Source organism: Elgaria multicarinata, chromosome 5 (assembly GCF_023053635.1).
Source record: "Elgaria multicarinata webbii isolate HBS135686 ecotype San Diego chromosome 5, rElgMul1.1.pri, whole genome shotgun sequence".
In the NCBI taxonomy this organism is placed as follows: Eukaryota; Metazoa; Chordata; class Lepidosauria; order Squamata; family Anguidae; genus Elgaria; species Elgaria multicarinata.
Genome location: NC_086175.1, coordinates 86,117,156 through 86,137,598, shown reverse-complemented (window position 1 = coordinate 86,137,598; position 20,443 = coordinate 86,117,156). Strand labels below are relative to the sequence as shown.

The following is a 20,443-nucleotide window of genomic DNA, read 5'->3' as shown; positions in this document are numbered from 1 at the left end:
GAAATCAATGGAACAAGTTTGTCAGGACTAACTTAAGTTCTACCAATTTCAAGCAGACTTAAGTATGACTTACTGTGCAATCCTATAACATGTATATTCAGAAGTAAGTTCCATTGATTTCAGCAGTGCTCATTCCTAGATAAGTGGGTATAGGATTGGTAAGGCTAAGTTGGGATATAACCCTTGATCTTTATCACCATGGTAGTAGTTAGCCTTGGAACAATGCTGTTGATCAATCACGGTTGATCAGCAAAGTTGATTTACTGTTTCCTGTAACTATGAGACAAAAGTTACTGCAAAAACATTTCAGACTATTCACACTTAAACATGCTTTCTCCAATTTATCCATTCTATTGCATATCCATCTCACCTATTCTATTGTGTAAGGCAGGTGTGGGGAACTTGGGCATGCTGCCCAGGGGTGATGAAAGTTATAGGCCAAAACATCTGAAGAGCCACAAGTTGCCCTCTCTTGGTGTCGGAGATCATGAAATTTTCCATTTTATGATTAGACAAAAATTAAGTGTGGCCAATATGGCTATTACTGGGTTAAACTAGTGTGCCCAATATGGGTGCTGTTGGGTTAAACGGAGCCTTCAGCTTCATTAACTTGTAATGTAATATATCTGCAATTATGAACTACAGTGTGGGCTTACTCTAAGGCTGAAGCAGAAGTAGTCTAGTAATCTCATGCCTCACCTGCATTTGGGCGAGCTTCTGTGGGCCTGGAATCTGAACAGTTGTGCTTGGCTGCTATTTCCAGCCATGCTTAAAAGCCTGTGCTGAGGGAGGCTTGCCCACACAGCCACCACCAGAGCTCCAAAGCTCAGGTTGTCCAGTGCCTACAAGCCATAAGGGAGTTCCAGCCCACAAGTCCCACAGCCCTGAGTTATAGGATTTTAGGGAATCCTCTTTTCATGCCTCTGGGGGTTGCTCACGGAGAAAACCCCACCTATTTTCTTTTCCCACATTGTTCAGCCATGAGTTGCAAACAAGGGCATGTCTACACTGGAGAGGGAAGGGAGGGAGGATCTTGCAATATGCTGATCACGAGATCCTCCCCTTTGTCCACACGTGGCGTGTGACGTCCAGGGAGGAAGGAGGACGTTGCGCCCGCCATTTTTTTTATTGAAGATGAGCACACAAGCGCTCCAACGATAAGGTTAGATATATATATATATATATATATATATATATATATATATATATATGATCCTGCTCCTCCCACCCCACCCCCAATGGGCACGGAGAGCCTGAAGAGCTCCATGCCCCGTGCCCAGCTCCTTGCATTTACTTGCAAGGAGCCAGGACAATACCAGGAAGGCCGCCCACATCTTCAGCCTTGGGACGATCCTGAGACCACGGGGAAAATCGGGCTAAAAGCCGTCCTGGTTATCCCAGGGAAATGGAGGGATCATTCCTCCCTGCCCCTGGGATCCCCTATGCAGGGGATCATTTTAAATGCTTCAAAAAATGAACTGCTCTTGGATAGATTTTTCCCTCCACCACTTGTCGAGGATAGGCTCCCACAGGCTTTGTCACAAATCAGCCAGAAAAATACTGCCAGTGTGGTGTAGTGGCTAAGGTGTTGGACTGGGAGTTGGGAGATCCAGGTTCTAGTCCCCACTCAGCCGTGGAAACCCACTGAGTGACTTTGGGCTAGTCACAGACTCTCAGCCCAATGTGTACCTCACAGGGTTGTTGCTGTGAGGATAACATGGAGAGGAGGAGGAGGATTATGTATGCTGCCTTGGGTTCCTTGGAGGAAAAAAGGTGGGATATAAATGTAATAAATAATAATAATAATAATTCTTGTTGGACAGGTATATCCCATCGTCACTATTTGAGTGGGGAAGCAAATGGGGATTAATTTAGTAGCAACAGTCTAATCTCGCTGTTTGCTTTTTTTGTGGGTGCCTGGGGTTGCATTCCACAATATCCTAAATAGTAACTTAGACAAAATGTGTAATAACTGGAGCATTGTTCTCTCAGGTGGTCAAAGCCAATTATGTACTGGAGGATTAGTAATCCCAAATGGTTGCCCCAAAGATTCAGCCAAAGACTTGCAATGTCTGTATACCTTGAAAATGATGCTAGAGGCTGCAGACCTAACCAACATTGGCAATCTTGCTAATGCCAAGCTGTGAGCCTTAGTTAGACCTCTTTGCACAGCAGCCAGCCCAGAATACCATACTATGACCACTTATTAGTACCACACTTGTTTTCCTTTCTTATCAACGTTGCCAAAAGACAACTGCAGTGACAAGACTCCCCCTGAATCAGACCCGGGGGCTGATTGTTCTGTCCTTTTGGGTCCTGCACAACCTCCCATCCTATTGGCTGCTTGAGCAATGTAATATACTTCCAGAAGGCTCCAAATTGCCATCAGATCATGACTCGAGTTTGCCCTCTTTCCATCCCATAGCTGCAGCTGTAGATGCTCCCTAACCCTAAACGACTGCCTCCCTGAGTTATTTGCGAACTCCCTGCAACTATACTGTTGCTCTGCCAGGCTGCTGCTTGCGGGCATCACTTGGCCACTGTGTGCTTCTACTACCGTAGTTCCTGCATCATCTTTGCCATTCCTCTGTGACCCATAAGTCCTCATCCTTCCAGTAATTTTATTTTTGCCACTGTAAATCGCTGTAAATATATAACCGTGAATACCAGTGATATTAGCAAATATTCAGTTGGTTCCTGAATTATAGACAAATATAGTTCTTTTCCCTGTTAAAAAGAGTTTCTTTAATGTTATAAATTATTTTGACAATAAAGCAATACTGACAGTATTTTGCTATTAGCACCTGGTTTACCACTGCGTTACAAGTATAATTGTAAATATTTTTACAATGTTTATCCATATCAATAGATTTTGTGTGGTAAGAATCACTAAAAAAAGCCTTGGGAAAGATGGGACTGTGTAGTGTTGCATTTGAAAAACCTGTAAAAATATTAATCTATTAAATGCTAGATGTTATCTTGTATGCATAATTATGTTGATGAATAGCTTGGAGATCTTTTTATTTATAGTCATGCACTACTGCTACCACCAGAATTTTGACAAATGAATGATGGAATAATATTAAAACAATATTGTTTGACAATAAAATACAGATGTTTTTCCCCTGTAGAAAAATAAAGATAATAAATTTGTATGCAGTAGGTAGACAGAAATGAAAGTAAAGTAATTCCAGCCAAGCTACTGCTGAGAAAGCCCCAGAGAAGATCCTGGGAAAACAGGGAATTTTGAAAATTTGGATATGATTATAAGGCACTCCTTAAATTTAACTATCTGCTCTTCATCTTTTTGTCATAGGAAACAAAATGGAATCTTTTACTTCCAACGCTCTGTCAATTAGGCTTGGAAATAGTATTAAGTATATAGTATATGCCCACTGTCTGGATTTGATAGATTCCTGTTCCTCCCGTCCTTCTCACTGTTCCCCTTCCTCTGCCAAATGAGGCTAACTAATTTTTCTTAATGGAGATATTTAAATGAAAAGCAAATATAAATCAATAGATCAGATCTAGCTATAGGACAGTGAAGCATCATTCAGACAAGTGTATCATGCATGCAGATAAGGCAGAAAGAGAACAGGTATGGGAGCTTTCCCACGACTCCATCCCCACCCCTGTTGGTTGCATGAACCAGACGTTTGCAGTCAGGTCGGTAGCTCTACTGGATTCCACATGTATCAAGTTTGCTCGTGTAACATGTTTGTTTCTACCATTGTCCAAGATATGTATGTATACATAAATTACCTAGTTTATATATCCAAAGTGATTTTGATATTTGTTGTTGTTGCTGCTGCTGCTGTTGTTGTTGTTGTATTATCTCTGTTTCAATTCTTACAACATGCCAAACAGCGTCTCAAGGATACTCGGTAGCCTGAACTAGATGTCTTCATTCCCATGATGAAGGAAATACACCTTAGACCATTGCTATGATGACATTTCACCTTGACAGGCAACGTATGAATGGGCTCTTAAAGTCAGTTACAGTTTGTAGCATGACTGAGTTCTGACAATCTTTTCACTATCCATTTTCATTTAAATAGGAAATATGGAAGATGTAATTAAAATTAATTCTGGTGGAGGGCTAATATCACATTCTCCTGTCCCCTTGAATCTAGACCTTATACTCCTACATCCCAATGAAAAGACTTCCATTATTTCCCTGAGATCCAGAAAATGTAGATCTCTAAGGGAATGTCTAATGTATTTGCCTCTGAGAGTAACGGAGGAGGATTACTAAAACAGATAGCTGGAAAGTACAAATCAGTTCATCTAAAGGAAATGCTTGCCTAAAGATTCATCTACACCAAGCAGGATATTCCACTATGAAAGTGGTATATAAAAGGCAGGAGCCACTCTACTGCTTTATATTGGTACTGAAGTGCATTGACAGCTGTTGGGGCCCATGACACATCTACACCAAGCAGGATATAACACTCTGAAAGTGGTATGAAAGCACTATATGGTATGTGTCATGGGCATATTGAAGTGTCATTGTCAGTGCACTTCAATACCCCTATAAAGCAGTAGTGTGGCTCCTGCCTATGTAAACCACCCAGAGAGCTTCAGCTATGGGGCGGTATACAAATATTATTATTATTATTATTATTATTATTATTATTATTATTATTAATAATAAACCACTTTCATACCGCTTTCATAGTGGAATATTCTGCTTGGTGTAGATGAGCCCTAACACAAAAGAACAGGATAGCTCTGAACAATTGTCAATCTAGGCAGGGTTAACTATGAGTTTAGTGAGGCCTTATACTTCTTAAACAATAAATGTTTTTTGGGGGTGGAAAGGCTTGGGAAGAAGAAAGGTAATGGGAGACATGATAGAGGTATACAAAATTATGTATGATGTGGAGAATATGGATAGGGAGATAGTTTTCTCCCTCTTTCATAATACTCGAACCTGGGGTCATCCCGTGAAGGTGATTTGTGGGAGATTCAGGACATAAAAGGAAGTACTTCTTCACACAGCACATAGTTAAACTGTGGAATTCACTACCACAAGATGTGGTGATGGTCACCAATTTGGGTGGCTTTGAAAGGGTGTTGGATAAATTCCTGGCAGAGAAGGCTATCAATAGCTACTGGTCCTGATGGCTGTGTACCACCTTCAGTATCAAAGGTAGTAAGCCCATATACACCAGTTGCTGGAGAACATAGGTGGTGGGAGGGTGTTGTTCCACCTGTGTCCTGCTTGTGGGTCCCTGGCTGACAGCTGATTGGACTAGATCGACCCTCTGTCTGATCCAGTTGAACTAGATCAACCCTCTGGCTGATCCAGCATGGCTCTTCTAATGTTCTTAAACACACACACACACACACACACACACACACACAGAGTCCAAAAATAGATATTACCAAACCTGTTGCGATTCTAATGCTGGAGGCTAGATAATTTTTGACTTGTGATGGATTGCTATTACATGTGCAATGTTAAAATGATATGATAAATGGTATATTTTGCAGTGTAACAGATCTGTAGGAAGAAATGTTTAGCAATAGGAGTCCTAATGAATAATTTCATTCTCTCCATACCTTGCAATAGCAGAAAATCCGAAGGATTCATGCTGGGACTAGTTTCCCTTGAAATCAATAGATTTTTAGCACATTTAAAATAAACAAGGCTAGGATTTTGCTGTCTGGACAGATTATTAAGGGTGTGTGTGTGTGTGTGTGTGTGTGTGTGTGTGTGTGTGTGTTTTAAAAAAACCTGTAGAATAAAGAGCCTTCCCCAACATATTTTTATGAGTGGAAAAGTAGGGAATAGAGATACTCTTCTGATTATAGATTTACACAACTCTCTAGAAAGGGGATGTAAACACCAGTGTCTTTAAGGGGGGAAAAAGTTAAAGCAAGAACTGCTCTTGGACAGTTCGTGAAATTGTGCTTGCGCATTCGTGTGTGTGTGTGTGTGTGTGAGAGAGAGAGAGAGAGAGAGAGAGAACTGCATTTATTATGTGAAATAACGCAGTGGGTGCATTGTTCAGAGAATACACAAGCCATGCTTTCTCCATCTCTATAGGACTGAACTTCATAAAGGCTATTATAGCAGTTAGAAGGTCAATATAGAAATAAATCATGAAGAATCCCTGTTGCATAGCAAACTCATTTCAAGGACTAAGCGATAACCCATAAAGCACTCAAATGGCCTTGGTCAAAATGTGGGGTGACGTCACCAGTGGTGAGGCAATATCTAGAAATGGCACACTGCCAAAAATATTTAGGATTTCAAATCAAAATAAAATGTTTAGGCTAGGGAGAGGTTTTAATTCATGTCAAGTATTATGGATAGATTGTCTTCATTCTTCTCAACTTGGGTTACACTGGGGAACAAAGATGGGGCAATGCTAAGATGGATTTAATATTGCAGTGGTACTTTTAAATATATATTTTTATTATTTTAGCCCAAATTGCTGAACTGATATTTCAGCTGATATTTTTAAAACTATGTTTTAAAAATCAAAGCATAAGCAGCAGATTATTATTATTATTATTATTATTATTATTATTATTATTATCATTATTATTATTATTATTTGCATTTCTATAACACCCATAGCCAAATCACTCTAGGCAGTCTACAAAGATTAAAACATTAAAATAAAGTTTACAAAGTTTAAAAACCATTTACATAAAACACACAAGATACATGAAGACAACAGCTTTTAACAGTCAACTATACCAGGACAGATCTAGGACCGCTTAAAAACTCAGCATAAGCTGCCAATGCCTTTTCTCAGAGATAAAGCTCAACATGGTACATAGTTGCCTTTGAGCATGTTGATTTTCATGCTAGAAGCAAAACATAATATGCTGCATGGTTATAGCTACAAATAGGAGTATTTTTCTCCTGATGTCTTTATATTAACTGTTCTGTAATATGTCAAAAATGCTTAACCAGTGCTGGCTGGCCATGCAATCCTATGCATGTTTACTTGGAAATGAGTCCCACTTAGTTTAGTGGGCCTTACTCCTAGGTAAATGTGCTGAGGACTGCACGACCAGAAAGACAAGGCTCCTATCGAGCTGTGCTATGCAATGTTTTGTAAGTATGGGCAATGTTTTCCATTATAACTGCTAACCATCTGACATTTTATATCACAATTGAACACAATATGTTATTTCCCTTGTCTTTCTCTTTTTTGTCATTTCAAATTGGTTACACTAGGTTTTCGCCAGTGGAGCTCAAATAGTACACACGCTTGGATCCAGATTAAGGCTGCAATCCACTTAGTGGAGTAAGCCCCATTGAACTCTGTGAGAATCATTTCTCAGTAGACATGCATAGGATTGCACTGTAAGTGAGTTGAAGATAGTTTCCACTGAAATAAATCAGAATAGTTAGTAATGACACCTTCCAGATGTGTGGACTACACTCCCAGCATCCACTAGCCAGCAGGTCTAGCTGGGAGCTGTTGGGAATTGTATCCCAACACATCTGCAGGGCACCAGGATAAGGAAGGCTAGCCTAAGTGCACCTCAGCTAACTTGAATCTAACCTATAGTATACATGTGTCAAGGTAATTCTTCGATTCCAGTTTATGAACTATATGGTTTCAAAAACTGCTTGATCTACCAGTAAATAAGACACTGTCACTGTCAAAACAAAGGCAATAGGCTGGATAACATGACTTCTTTGTTAAGGTAACAATTGTAGAGACAGTCATTTAGCAAAAGTTACTAAATATATTCCAATTTCACATGATTGGGTTTGGTTATTTATTTATTTATTTATTTATTACATTTTTATACCGCCCAATAGCCGAAGCTTTCTGATTGTCATAACAGAAGAATCCCCTTTCGGGGAATTAAAAGTCTCAGGTGTGTAGTACTATAAGGATTTGCTAAGTAGAAAAGTTATTTGCTAAAGGAAATGCAGAGAACCTGCCAAAGTTAACTAAAATCTCTTGCGTGTTTTTTTTTTCACCCACTAATTTCAGTGCCATTTTAGAGAGATTTTAAATCATGATTTGGTCACAAATCAAATGACAGTGAGCAGAGAGAATTATATAACCATTTTATATACTAACTCATTACTTAGTCTTCTTTTCCCATGTGCCTTATTTACTTATAGTTTCCTTTCCTATTTTATATTTTTAATATCTTCCAGGACTCTTACAGTGCAATCCTGTACAACTTTATTCGGACATAAGTTCCCTTAAATTCAGTAGGACTTACTCCCACTTAAGTGTGTCTAGGATTGTTTGATTTTTCTCTACTGAGGTTGTGAGAATGGGAATCTGATCTATGCAAGAGTTACTGCCACAGAAAGCAGTTTAAATGTTTTATTTTAAAACAAACAAACAAAGGGACTCTCCACGATGAACATAATTCTCCAGTTCTTAAAGACTTCTAGTTTGTTTCCAGTCATAATTCAAAGCACTGTTTTGACATTTAAAGTACTAAATGGTCTGGAGCCAAGCCATTTGAAGAAAACTCTGGTCCCTTATGAATCTGACTTATCAGCTGCAATCTTTTAAGGTCCCTTCTCCATTTTATTTTCAATGTCATGCAATGTCATGCTCTTCCAAGCTTTTAAATGCCTGCAATGCAATGCTTTTCCAGTGCCATGCAATGCCATGCTCTTCCAAGCATTAAAGGCACACAGGGGTGCCCCTATAGTTAAGGCAAGTAGCAACAACAACAAAAATCTGCCTTTATCGGTCTCAAAATTCTATTGCTTATAAAAATTATACATTAGAGTAAATAACCTGAAATTGGGCATTCATTAGCTACTTGATGAGGTTTCTCTATGTGCCACATTTAAAACTGAACTAATAAAAATTGCCATACATACAGTAGATTAAATAGTGCTTAAAATGACACATTTACCCTTTGAACTTGCAATGATATCTTTCTAAAGCAAAAGAATGGATTCATAACTGGTTATTGCTATAAATAACCAGTTTTACAGGTAAATTTGATATGGTACTGAGTATAACCAACAGCTCCTTTGTAGCAACTATAAGCTTTTATTACGTAGATGTAAATCTTTTTTTTAAGACCATACATACTGATACTGTAATTGTAGCCATTTATGAAACGAGTTGTTTGCTGCAGCAGAATCTCAATCCAAGTTCCAAAGGCTTTTGTATTGTATATGCAATAGCTACCCCAACCTTGGATAGAGCCTGAAGAAAGTGTAAAGGGAATTTGTTCTGGCACTGAAATATTTCCAAGTATCATCCGAACACCTCTAGCAACAGTGCAACTATGCAGAGTAAAAATCTGTAGTAGGCCCAGTTGAGGGACAGAGATAAAATGGAAGTAAGAGAACTAGAGGTAGACTGAGACAAGTTCTTTCTCTCCATTTTCCTTGCACAGGATGTCACTTCAGCACTGTCTTGGAGTGTGTCTACATTAAGGAAAATTGTGTTGTTTACCCAGGGCTTTTGTGCTTCCTGGTTCTTTGGCTGATTGTTATGGGCTGCATTATGGAGGAGAAGAGGGGCAACAAGTGAATTGAACTGAATACCTCTCCTCCTTTCAGTTCCATTGCGTTCTGTTGAGACAGTGCCATCTAGTGATGAAGGATCCTGTTGTTTCCCAGCTAGTACCACTTTAAAAGTGGTTCTGTTTATCCCACAGTTTCCAGAGGATTCTGCAAGAGACTTCCTGGTTGTTGACAATGTCATGAAATCGATGCAAAAACTTCCATGAGTGGCCAATCACCAACATGCAATAAATCGCTCGTTTAGAGGAGTCCTGTGTCTCGCTTCTTAATGCTTCTTATTAGCATTTGTGTACTTCCTCTGCTTAAAAAAATTAGATTGTTTTAAGCCTGGGGACAATTTAAGAGACATCCAGATTTTAAAGAGGTACGTTTTGTGTGTTACTTAATACTGTACAGACGATAGTTCATCATTTCAGCATTTCTTCCTCTTTTTATTGCTTGAAGTTACTGTTTGTATTAAGAAAATAAAAAAAGAAACAATGATTGTTTCTTTGTTCAATGAGCCATTAAATATGTAACAATCTAGAATATGTAATAAAAGCACTCTTACTGTAGTTAACTTGATTGCTATAAATTTATTCAAAATATTATCAGTTTATGTAATTATGGTGTACTTTAAAAGCTATGTTTTATAAATCAGCTATTCTAAAGCATCTCATAAGGGGGAAAAGCAGATTGCAATGAAACACATTTTATTATGTATAAGCATTTTCTTTTTGAGCCTCTGAAGTGAGTCTTTATAACAAGTTTATAAAATGGTTTTGTATGCATTACTGACTTTGCTCATAATGGACGCTGAAGGGGGGAAAGCAATTTATTTCCTGTATTTCAAGCACAAAGCACTTTCCAAGGAAGGTTTCCAGCCTAGGTTTTGATCCCATCACAGACTTTTTTTTGTTCAGAAGCGGTATTTTCCAGATGCCTAACTTTTCATTTCGGTTGTGAGTGCTCTTACTAATCTCTTGAGATTCTAGGATAGAGGATACTGTACATATGTCCAAATCAAGCAAAGATAGTACTATTCCCAGTGAGAGTCATAAAGGAAGACATTGGAACAGGTACCACTGATCACAGATTATTTAGTCCAGTGGCAATACATCTCTTCCCTTCTATGCCAAAAGTCATATTTGAGAAAAAATGATGCATCAATCACTTGCTTACAACAGAAAGATGATATATCAGTAACTTGCTTATGCTGACTGATGCAAGATTGACAGTATAATCCTTAGCATATTTTTTAGGCGTTATTTATTTTATTTCATTTCATTTCTATGCCGCCCCATAGGCAAAGCTCTCTGGATGGTTTACAACAATTCGTACAAATACAGCCTAATAAAAACAGTCTAAAAAATTTAACGTACAAAAATTAAAACAATGTAAACAGCTAAAACATATTTAAATAAACTACTTCCCCCCTAACATACCTGTTCTAAAATAGCAGATATAGATGCCTCATCATGTACAATTAAATGCCTGATAGCAGAGGGTGGTCTTTACCTGCCACCAAAAAGTCAACCGTGTCAGCATCAGGCAGATCTCAGTTAGGAGCTCATTTCATAGTCAAGTGGCCACCACTGAGAAGACCCTTCCTTGTTGCCACCTTCCAAGCCTCTTTTGGAAGGTGGCAATGTTGATCATTGAGGTCATGAGAGGTATTCCATCACATATTGTGGTCCTGAACTATGTAAGGTTTTATAGGTTAAAACCAGCACCTTATGAACATACAGGTAGCCAATGGAAGCAGACCAGAATTGGTCTTATATGTTCAGTTAGTCTGGCAGCCAAATTTTGCACAAGCTGCAGTTCCTGAACAGTCTTCAATGGCAGCCCTACATTGAGTGCATTGCAGTAATCTAACTTGCCCTTATACAAATCTACTTCGTGACCACACATACAATATTGTGTACATTTTGGGTCATCATACCTAAAAAAGGGATACTGTAAAGTTGGAGAAGGTACAGAAAAAGGCAACAAATGTTGAAGGGATTAGAGCAACTCTCTTATGAGGAAAGATTACAATGCCTACACTGTTTAGCTTAGAAAAAGGGTGAGTAAGGGGACATATGATAGAAGTGTGCAAACTTATGCATGGTGTAGAGAAAATGAATAAGGATCTGTTTTTCTCCCTCTCCCATAATACTAGACCTCAGACTCATCCCATGAAGCTGAATTGTGTGAGCTAAAAGGAAAAAATGCTACGTACTTAAACTGTGGAATTTGCTACTGAAAGATGAAGTGATGGCAACCCATTTAGATGGCTTTAGAAGTCAATTCGTGGGTGGTAAGGATATCAATGGCTACTAGCCATGATGTCTGTATGTGATCTCCAGTATCAGAGGCAGTATGCCTACATACACCAGTCGTTGGGGAACATGCCTGGGAGGGTGCCATGACACTCTTGTCCTAATTTTGGGTTTCCCGCAGACAGCTGGTTGGACGTTGTGTGAACAGAATGCTGGATGAAATGGACCCATGGTCTGATCCAGCATGGCTTTTCTTACGTTCTTACATTTTTAGAAGTAAGCTCTCCTGAGTTAAATGGGACTTACGCCTTACTAAATATGCTTAGTATTGCAGCCGAAAGATCTCCACTCAACATGGTATTTTTTCATGGGAGAATATCCCCCCATGAAATTCTTCCTGAAGAAGTGCAAAAGTAAATTGGTTTTTCTTGCCTTGAGGAGAAGTCATCCTGCCTGAAGTCATCACAAATGACTTCAGGCAGGATGCTATAATTATCAGTGTCTCCCGTTCCCTTTACTCTTAAAGACCTATAAATCCCTAAGGAACTTTTACATAATCAGCTGCTTGGAGCATTGTTTGTTTGACAATATCCACTGAGGGCATAGCAGATGAGGCAGCTATGCCCTGATAAGCCGCCAGGTTAGTAACGGGAGCAGCTTATTGTTAGCACATTACACTTATGCTAAGGGAACTGCGCTGGCTGCCTGTATGCTAGTGGATCAGGTTTAAGGTTTTGGTACTTGTTTGCAAAGTCCTAAATAACTTAGGGGTAGGATGCTTAGGAGATTACCTGGCCTGCTGCTGGGATGCTGTACTCATCAAGAGATACCATCTTTGGGTGAGGTTCATGGCACCTCAGAACAGGCCCTTTGGTATTGTAGCTCCCTCTCTCTGGAGCTCCCTACCATTTCAAATTAGTTGTCAACTCTACTGGAGTTTTGGCGCCTACTGACAACATACCTTTTCCAATAGGCATTCTCAGGAAGGTAATTTTGTCTTCTATATATAATAAGAATAAGAATATAATTTAATTATTATTTTATACTGTATTGTTTTGTACATCACTTAGAGATTTATTTTAATGTAAAGATTCACAAATATCATTAATTAAATAAATAAAAAGTGCCCTCATTATTGGCTTCGCTTTGATCCTGCAGACCAAATTCATAAGCTGATGGGACCTTAAGCTTAACCCATCTGAAATTCGCCATAGGACGCAGTGCAGCGCCACATGGCATTCTTCTCTATAGAATCACTACTATGTATTCTAATGATAAACAAAACAACTAGCAGGCTGCTGACTGAAGCCCAATCTAAAGGTTCTGGTCCTTTTCCTATTTACCCAGCATGATGCCACAAAACAAAAAGCTAGATAGGCTTGAAAATGAAACAAATGCTTAGTGACGAAGTGGTCAGAGTTTGAAATTAGACTTTATTGTAAAGCCTAATTTAGGGTGGCTGAAGAGGGAAGGAAAAATGGCTTTTATTCCTTTGTCCAGTTATATCAAGCTTTGCTTTATTGTTACAGTCGCCTAAGCAGGAGTCAGCAATTTTGTACTTGGTTAGTCTTCTTCCTCAAAACTGCATTCTATTTGACATTTAGGGATTGTTCCTCACCAGCTGAGTGTACCTTTTTAAAGAAAGCTAGTTTTCACAGCAATGTGATTGCCCAGTGTTGGTCACTGTGCTGTGTTTTTAAAAGGAGTACAGTAGTTGATGAGACGTGGATCTGTGCGTACTTTACTTTTCATTTTTGAAAGATAAACTGGGGATTGGGTTGGGGGGAGAATCACAGGAATCGTTACAACCAAAAAAGAAAATTAAATAGAATCTGTATTTAATGGGAGGAAACTTATTTCATGTGTGGACCATCTGCTGCCTTGGCAAAACTTTATGGTGATTGGGCCTGTTGCCATGCTTATTGCTATAACTTTTTATAGCAGTTTCTTTTCATGAAATTGGTTATTTTTCCTCCCACTTCAAGGGGAAATATTGTCATTTGAACTCACAAAAAAGGCTAATTTTACCCACAGCAGAGATTCTGATCAGAGGAAAACCAAGCCATTGTCCTTCCGATTTCCACCCACCCTCATTTTAGTTTTGATTTCTAGGGCAATAGATTGGCTTTTGTGTATTCTGTTTTGTTTTCTTAATGAAGAAAGGAGTAGTAGTGTATTAATATACAGCAATAAGTGTATTTGCATGAGAAATGGACTATGAAAGCTGATCCCAAAGCTTTTCATGTTTTGGCAGAGCAGTCATAAAATGCTTGTTGTATTATCATCATGAACTTTAGATCACTGTGATTTTGACCCACTTGAAATATACATAAATATATAAGGAAAGAACAGAAATGTAGGGCTGGCTGATAGGGAACCAAATGGGAAATATCACTGAAACAGAGGCCCTTTCTATACCTAAGGATTATCCCAGGAAAATGGAGGGATCCTCCCTGCCTGCTCCTGGGATCCCCTGTGTGTCATTTACATGCACAGGGATGATCCCTGGAAAAAAGGCAGGTGTAGACATGCCCAGAGATGGTATATTTTCTTTTAATCATTTCTTCATTTATGTATTAGGGGGAAAATGCATGTAACTGAGGGTGACTTATGGAGTGCAACCTCCATGTAATCATTTTGGTGTTCAACTGTCAACACAGCATTGTTACAGCTGAACATAAATTTGCAAAGAAGTGTTGAGCAGGCTGTGTCTGCCGATCTTGCTTGTTCATCTGCTCCCTTGAGACATAATCTTGTGCTGCCACCCAAGTATTCAAGGGATCATGCTTAGGGCTGGCTGCATAAGTTCACTGCAATCCAAAGTCACTTTGAAGGCAGAAATCACATGTGTGTTTTGCTTGTTGGTTATTCGTTCAGTCGCTTCCGACTCTTTCTTGACTTCATGGACCAGCCCACGCCAGAGCTTTCTGTCAGCCGTCGCCATCCCTAGCTCCCCCAAGGTCAAGTCTGTCACCTCCAGAATATCATCCATCCATCTTGCCCTTGGTCAGCCCCTCTTCCTTTTGCCTTCCACTTTCCCTAGCATCAGCCTCTTCTCCAGGGTAACCTGTCTTCTCATTATGTGGCCAAAGTACTTCAGTTTTGCCTTTAATACCATTCCCTCAAGTGAGCAGTCTGGCTTTATTTCCTGAAGTATGGACTGGTTTGATCTTGCAGTCCAAGGCACTCTCAGAATTTTCCTCCAACACCACAGTTCAAAAGCATCTATCTTCCTTCGCTCAGCTTTCCTTATGGTCCAGCTCTCGTAGCCATAGGTTACTACGGGGAATACCATTGCTTTAACTATGCGGACCTTTGTTGTCAGTGTGGTGTCTCTGCTCTTAACTATTTTATCAAGATTTGTCATTGCTCTCCTCCCAAGAAGTAAACGTCTTCTGATTTCCTGTCTGCAGTCAGCGTCTGCAGTAATCTTTGCGCCCAGAAATACAAAGTCTGTCACTGCCTCCACGTTTTCTCCCTCTATTTGCCAGTTATCAATCAAGCTGGTTGCCATAATCTTGGTTTTTTTGAGGTTTAACTGCAACCCAGCTTTTGCACTATCTTATTTCACCTTTGTCATAAGGCTCCTCAGCTCCTCCTCACTTTCAGCCATCAAAGTGGTGTCATCTGCATAGCTGAGATTGTTAATGTTTCTTCCTGCGATTTTAACTCCAGCCTTGAATTCGTCAAGCCCAGCATGTCGCATGATGTGTTCTGCATACAAGTTGAATAGGTAAGGTGAGAGTATACAACCCTGCCGTACTCCTTTCCCAATCTTAAACCAGTCCGTTGTTCCGTGGTCTGTTCTTACCGTTGCTACTTGTTCGTTATACAGATTCCTCAGGAGGCAGACAAGATGACTTGGTATCCCCATACCACCAAGAACTTGCCACAGTTTTGCTAGTATGTCATAATTTAAAAAATCTGAATATAGTAAGCTTATATTGTATGAATAAAAGATCTGTTGCTAGCATGCTTCACTTGTGCAGTACATGTTTTATTTAAATATCAGATTAATGTGTCTAAAGGCCACTCAAAATACTGTGATTTCAGCCACATTTGATCTTCCTTTTCCACTTTAGGGGCAGATAAGTTGAGTAATTTTTTAAAAGGGGAATATTTCCATACTTTGTGGAGCAGCATTTCAAAAAGTTCAGAAGCTTCAATTTCATAATATAGTAGTCAGGTTATTATCTGGAGATTACCAGTTTGAATATCTCACCCAGTATGTAAAGACCCTTGCTAGCTTCCACGTGTTGCCGGACATGATAGAGGGTATCTAAAAGGCAGCCTGTCAGAAGCCTGGTCCAAATGTCCCTGATTTTAGAGGTGAAGTGGGTAGCTAAAGGAGAGCATGACCTTCACCGTGTGCTGACCAGATTGTAGCATAGTTATCCTAGAGACATTTGTGTAGTACCTCATCTTTATTCAGAGATTCAATACCATCTTGTAACATACACATGAAAGGGCCTGTAGGAACACACCTTTCATAATGGTACATGTGTCAGCAGTGCCAAGGGGGCCTTTTCCTCCATGGGACAGGAACCCTGGCGAACTAGTGGCTACTGTCAAATGTAGCTGATCGAATCTCAGCCAGAGTGCAGTGATACGCACACATGGTGGTATCAAGTGAGTGGGGCAAGTGCCATGTGTTACCTCAAGGCCCTTTCATGTTCAAATTTAAAAACTGAAGAGCACCCTGTGGGAAATGTGCATTTTAATTGTAGGCTGCTTTAGGAACCTAACTTCACTGAAAAGTGGGACATAGACTATTTATTTAATTTCTATTTCTCTCCTACTCCGAGATAAAGGTCATATACATGGTTTCTCTCCTCATTGTGTCCTTGCAGCAACCCTGTGAGCTATGTTAAACTGAGAGATAAGTAACTTTCCCAAGGGCATCCAGTGACCTTCAAAACTGAGTTAAAAGTTGAACCTGGGTCTCCACAGTCTGACATCATCATCATCATCATTTTATTACCCGCCTCTCCCTATGGATCGAGGTGGGGAAGAACATAAGATAAAAAATATTATGAAATGCTCTAACCACCACACACCACACTGGCATAAAAATTTTAGGGTCAATCCTGGGCATTAAATTGTTTTGTTAATATTGTGACAATAGGACAGTAGGCACAAAACTGTCCTCCAAAATAAGTGGATAGAATATATAATTGGACCAAGCTTTGGTTAGTGACACTGGAAATAGCTTTGTGGAGCCTTCCATCAAACATGGTGTTTGGAAGACAAATGGCCTCAATCTATCTTTAGTCTTCCTAAAGTGAACCTGTTTACATGAAAAGTGGAGAATGGACTAATGTCACTTAACAGCACTACATCTTGTGACTTGTTAAAACCCTTTAATGCTCTTTCTTAAAAGTATTTCCTTGTCAAACATACAGAAGAAATAAGATTGAAGGGTTTGCATCATACAAAAACTATTCACTATACTAGAATTGCCTCAAGAGACTCAGTGTGATAACGTTCTGTTAGTCTTTATGTAAAATAGATACAGTATCTCAATATCCTTGGTTGTCAGTGCATGAGTTTACCTTCCAATTCACCTCTTCTCTGGCGCTTTCCCCACTCCTTTTACCCTTTTTATTTTCCCATTTCAAACTGACTTCATAGTTTTATCTTCCCTCTCAGCTCTCCCCAAGTAACCGTGCATTGTAAGAAACAGCTGGATACATATGTTTTTCCTGCTTAAAATATAGTTCTTCATAGTTGTGTTTTTGTTTTGTTCTTAAATATGTCCAAGTTAATAGTGCTTGTTTGTTGGGTTACAATTTTGTTTTGGAAGCTTTTATAAGCTAGGATCCAAACAGTGCAAAGGCATGTGTATGCCAACTGAGATTTTTCTCTTGAAATATCTGACTCCCTCATATTCCAGACTCCAGTGCCCCCTTGGATGCAAGGACCTTCTTGTGTGATTTTCAGCTGATTAATTCTGGTAGTAATTTGATGGGTAGCTTGTATTGTCTTTTTTTTAAAAAAAAGAAATAGGTGATGTCATAAGTATCTTATCAAAATATGCTTTCCCATGGCACAGGGCCTATTGGCTTTTCCTTTTCCTTTTTTTTTTTTTAGCAAATTTGTGCTAAATCTGTCTTAAAGCTGCTGAACAAACGAGATAGGCATGTGCATTAAAAAAAAAAAAAAGTAGACCCACACGTGTTCCAGAACAGCAATTCTCAAACTATTTTTTTTATACATGACTTTAAAATGGCTGAGGATGTTGGTGGACCACTCAATAATCAAAACATGCAAATAATGCATGTTTAATGCCATTTTTTTCTTCAGTATCGTCATTTAAACCAATGTCTATTATGAAAATCACGAGCCCTAGGCCAAGGTCATCTTAGTCTGTTCGATAATCTGCCCCTGGTCAAAATGGTATTGATCTCTCTCAATGGGGGTGGGGGTGCAGATATTCTCAATTGTATAGATATTGTTTCAATCATTTTAGAACAACTCTGCCTTGAAGTCAGAAGTGTTGCTTTTTTAAAAAAAAAATGGTAAAGCAAATATACTACAACTTCGCCTGTGGTTTGTATATATTGCTGAGCCCTTTAAATTCCTGAAAACAGATTTATTATACATTTTCACAGTATGCTTGAGTTTTCCTTTCTGAAATAATTTTTGACAAGATGAGACGCTGAAAGGGACAGAATAGGATGTGCATCTTCATCTGATATCCATACAACATGGGCCATTTGTTGTGGATATATATTGTTTTGTTGAATTTGTATTTAGAAATCTCATTATAGTCTCCTTTTATTGTCTTTTTAGATGGAGTAATACCTGTGGAGTGTAATTGCATATAGACAATTTTCTGTCTCTGCAGTAGTTTTGAACTTTGTATTTGATAAAATTAAGATGCACTCAAAATATGGATTTATTTCTTTGTACATTTCCCTTAGTCTCATTTTACAGATGGTTAATAGCCATTTCATAGTGCAATCTTCATCCTAAAGCAATAGGGATGATTTGACCAAGCATCTTCCTTTAGTGTCAATAGTAACCTTTTTTTTTTTATCTGTGTGACTCTATACTATACGCATATGTCATCTAACTTTGAATATCCATGAATAATTATTTAGTGTCTGACTTGTAAATTCTTTTGCTAGGAGGTAAGAATACAATACAAATTTAAATGCCTTTTTGCTAAGGGCTGAAATAGATGTAGTTCTAGAAAAAGAATGCATCTCCTGCTGAAAGGTAGGAGAGCTGCATTTGAGCAATTTTCATTTGCTCAGTAAGATAAATGTGCTCCTCAAATGAATTCTCTTGGAAGAATTCTGTAACAAAATGGAAAAAGAATCTCTGCCTTTTCATTCTAAAAGGCATAGCATCCAGTCCAGAACCTGCTGTGTGTTGTAATCTGTAGCTAAAGTTCCTGAGTAAGTGATTTCCACCATTGACTTAAATGGAGGAGCCCATCTCTGTGTGGATTGCTTTGCCAGAAGTGCTGCTTGAATGCATCAAAGTTATGGTCCTTGAGGAAAGATCATTGCTTGGCAGTAGAGGGCTTGCTTGCTTTGTAGAAGATCCCAGCTTCATTTCCTAATATCCCCAGCTAAAAGGACACCTTGATGTAGAAGACCCCTGAAACCTGGGAGATCTGCTGCCAGTCACAGTAAGCAGTGACCCTGTTCAGACAACTTGGTAGACAACATGGTAGTTAAGCATTTTGAGCTAAACATTATGGCTTTGCATATCGTGTGAACCATGAAAAAGCACCAACTTCAAGTATAACCTGATGGGATCTGAGCTGGCGATGACCCACTAAGAAAGAGATCTTGGGGTTGTGGTGGACAGCTCAATGAAAATGTCAACCCAGTGTGCAGCTGCTGTAAAGAAGGCAAACTCCATGGTAGGCATTATTAGAAAAGGAATTGAGAATAAAACGACCAGTATCATACTGCCTTCTTACAAATCTATGGTGCGACCACACTTAGAATGAGGTGTACAGTTTTGGTCACCACACCTAAAGGGGGAAAAAAAGATATTGTAGAGCTGGAAAAAGTGCAGAAAAGGGAGACTAAAACTTTCAAGGGACTGGAGCGTCTCCCCTAGAGGGAAGCTTGGAAAAAAGGAGGCTGACGGGAGACATGATAGAGGTGTACAAAATTATACATGGTGTGGAGAATGTGGAGAGGGAGATATTTTTCTCACTTTCCCATAATACTGGAACTGAACAAATACATGAAGCTGATTGGTGGAAGATTTAGGACAAATGAAAGGAAGTACTTCTTCACACTGCACATAATTAAATTATGGAATTCATTACCACAAGATGTGGTGATGGCCACCAATTTGGATGTCTTTAAAGGGGAGGGGGATAAATTCCTGGAAGAGAAGGTTACAGAGGGCTACTAGTCGGGATGGCAAAGTGCAACCTCCAGTATCAGAAGCAGTAAGCCTGTATGCACTAGTTGTTGGGGGACACGGGTAGGAAGCTGCTGTTGCACTGTGTCCTGTTTGTGGTTCATTGGTCAAGAGCTGGTTGGCCACTGTGTGAACAGAATGATGGACTAGATAGACCCTTGGTCTGATCTAGCATGTCTCTTCTTATGTTCTTATTACTTAGTGTGCTCTGGGAAGCATTCTTAACCATGGTTGCTACATAACCACAGGTTACATATGCTTACTAAACATTTGCTGCAAAATGTTTAGCATTCTAACCATGGCTTAGTGTATTGTCTGAATAGGC

General features: G+C 39.2%; 1 protein-coding gene across 3 annotated transcripts in view; it reads left to right on the top strand.

The window, feature by feature from the left end:
• Positions 1-20,443, top strand: part of GBE1 (1,4-alpha-glucan branching enzyme 1) — a 216,902-nt gene that overhangs the window by 116,599 nt on the left and 79,860 nt on the right. The window lies entirely within an intron of this gene.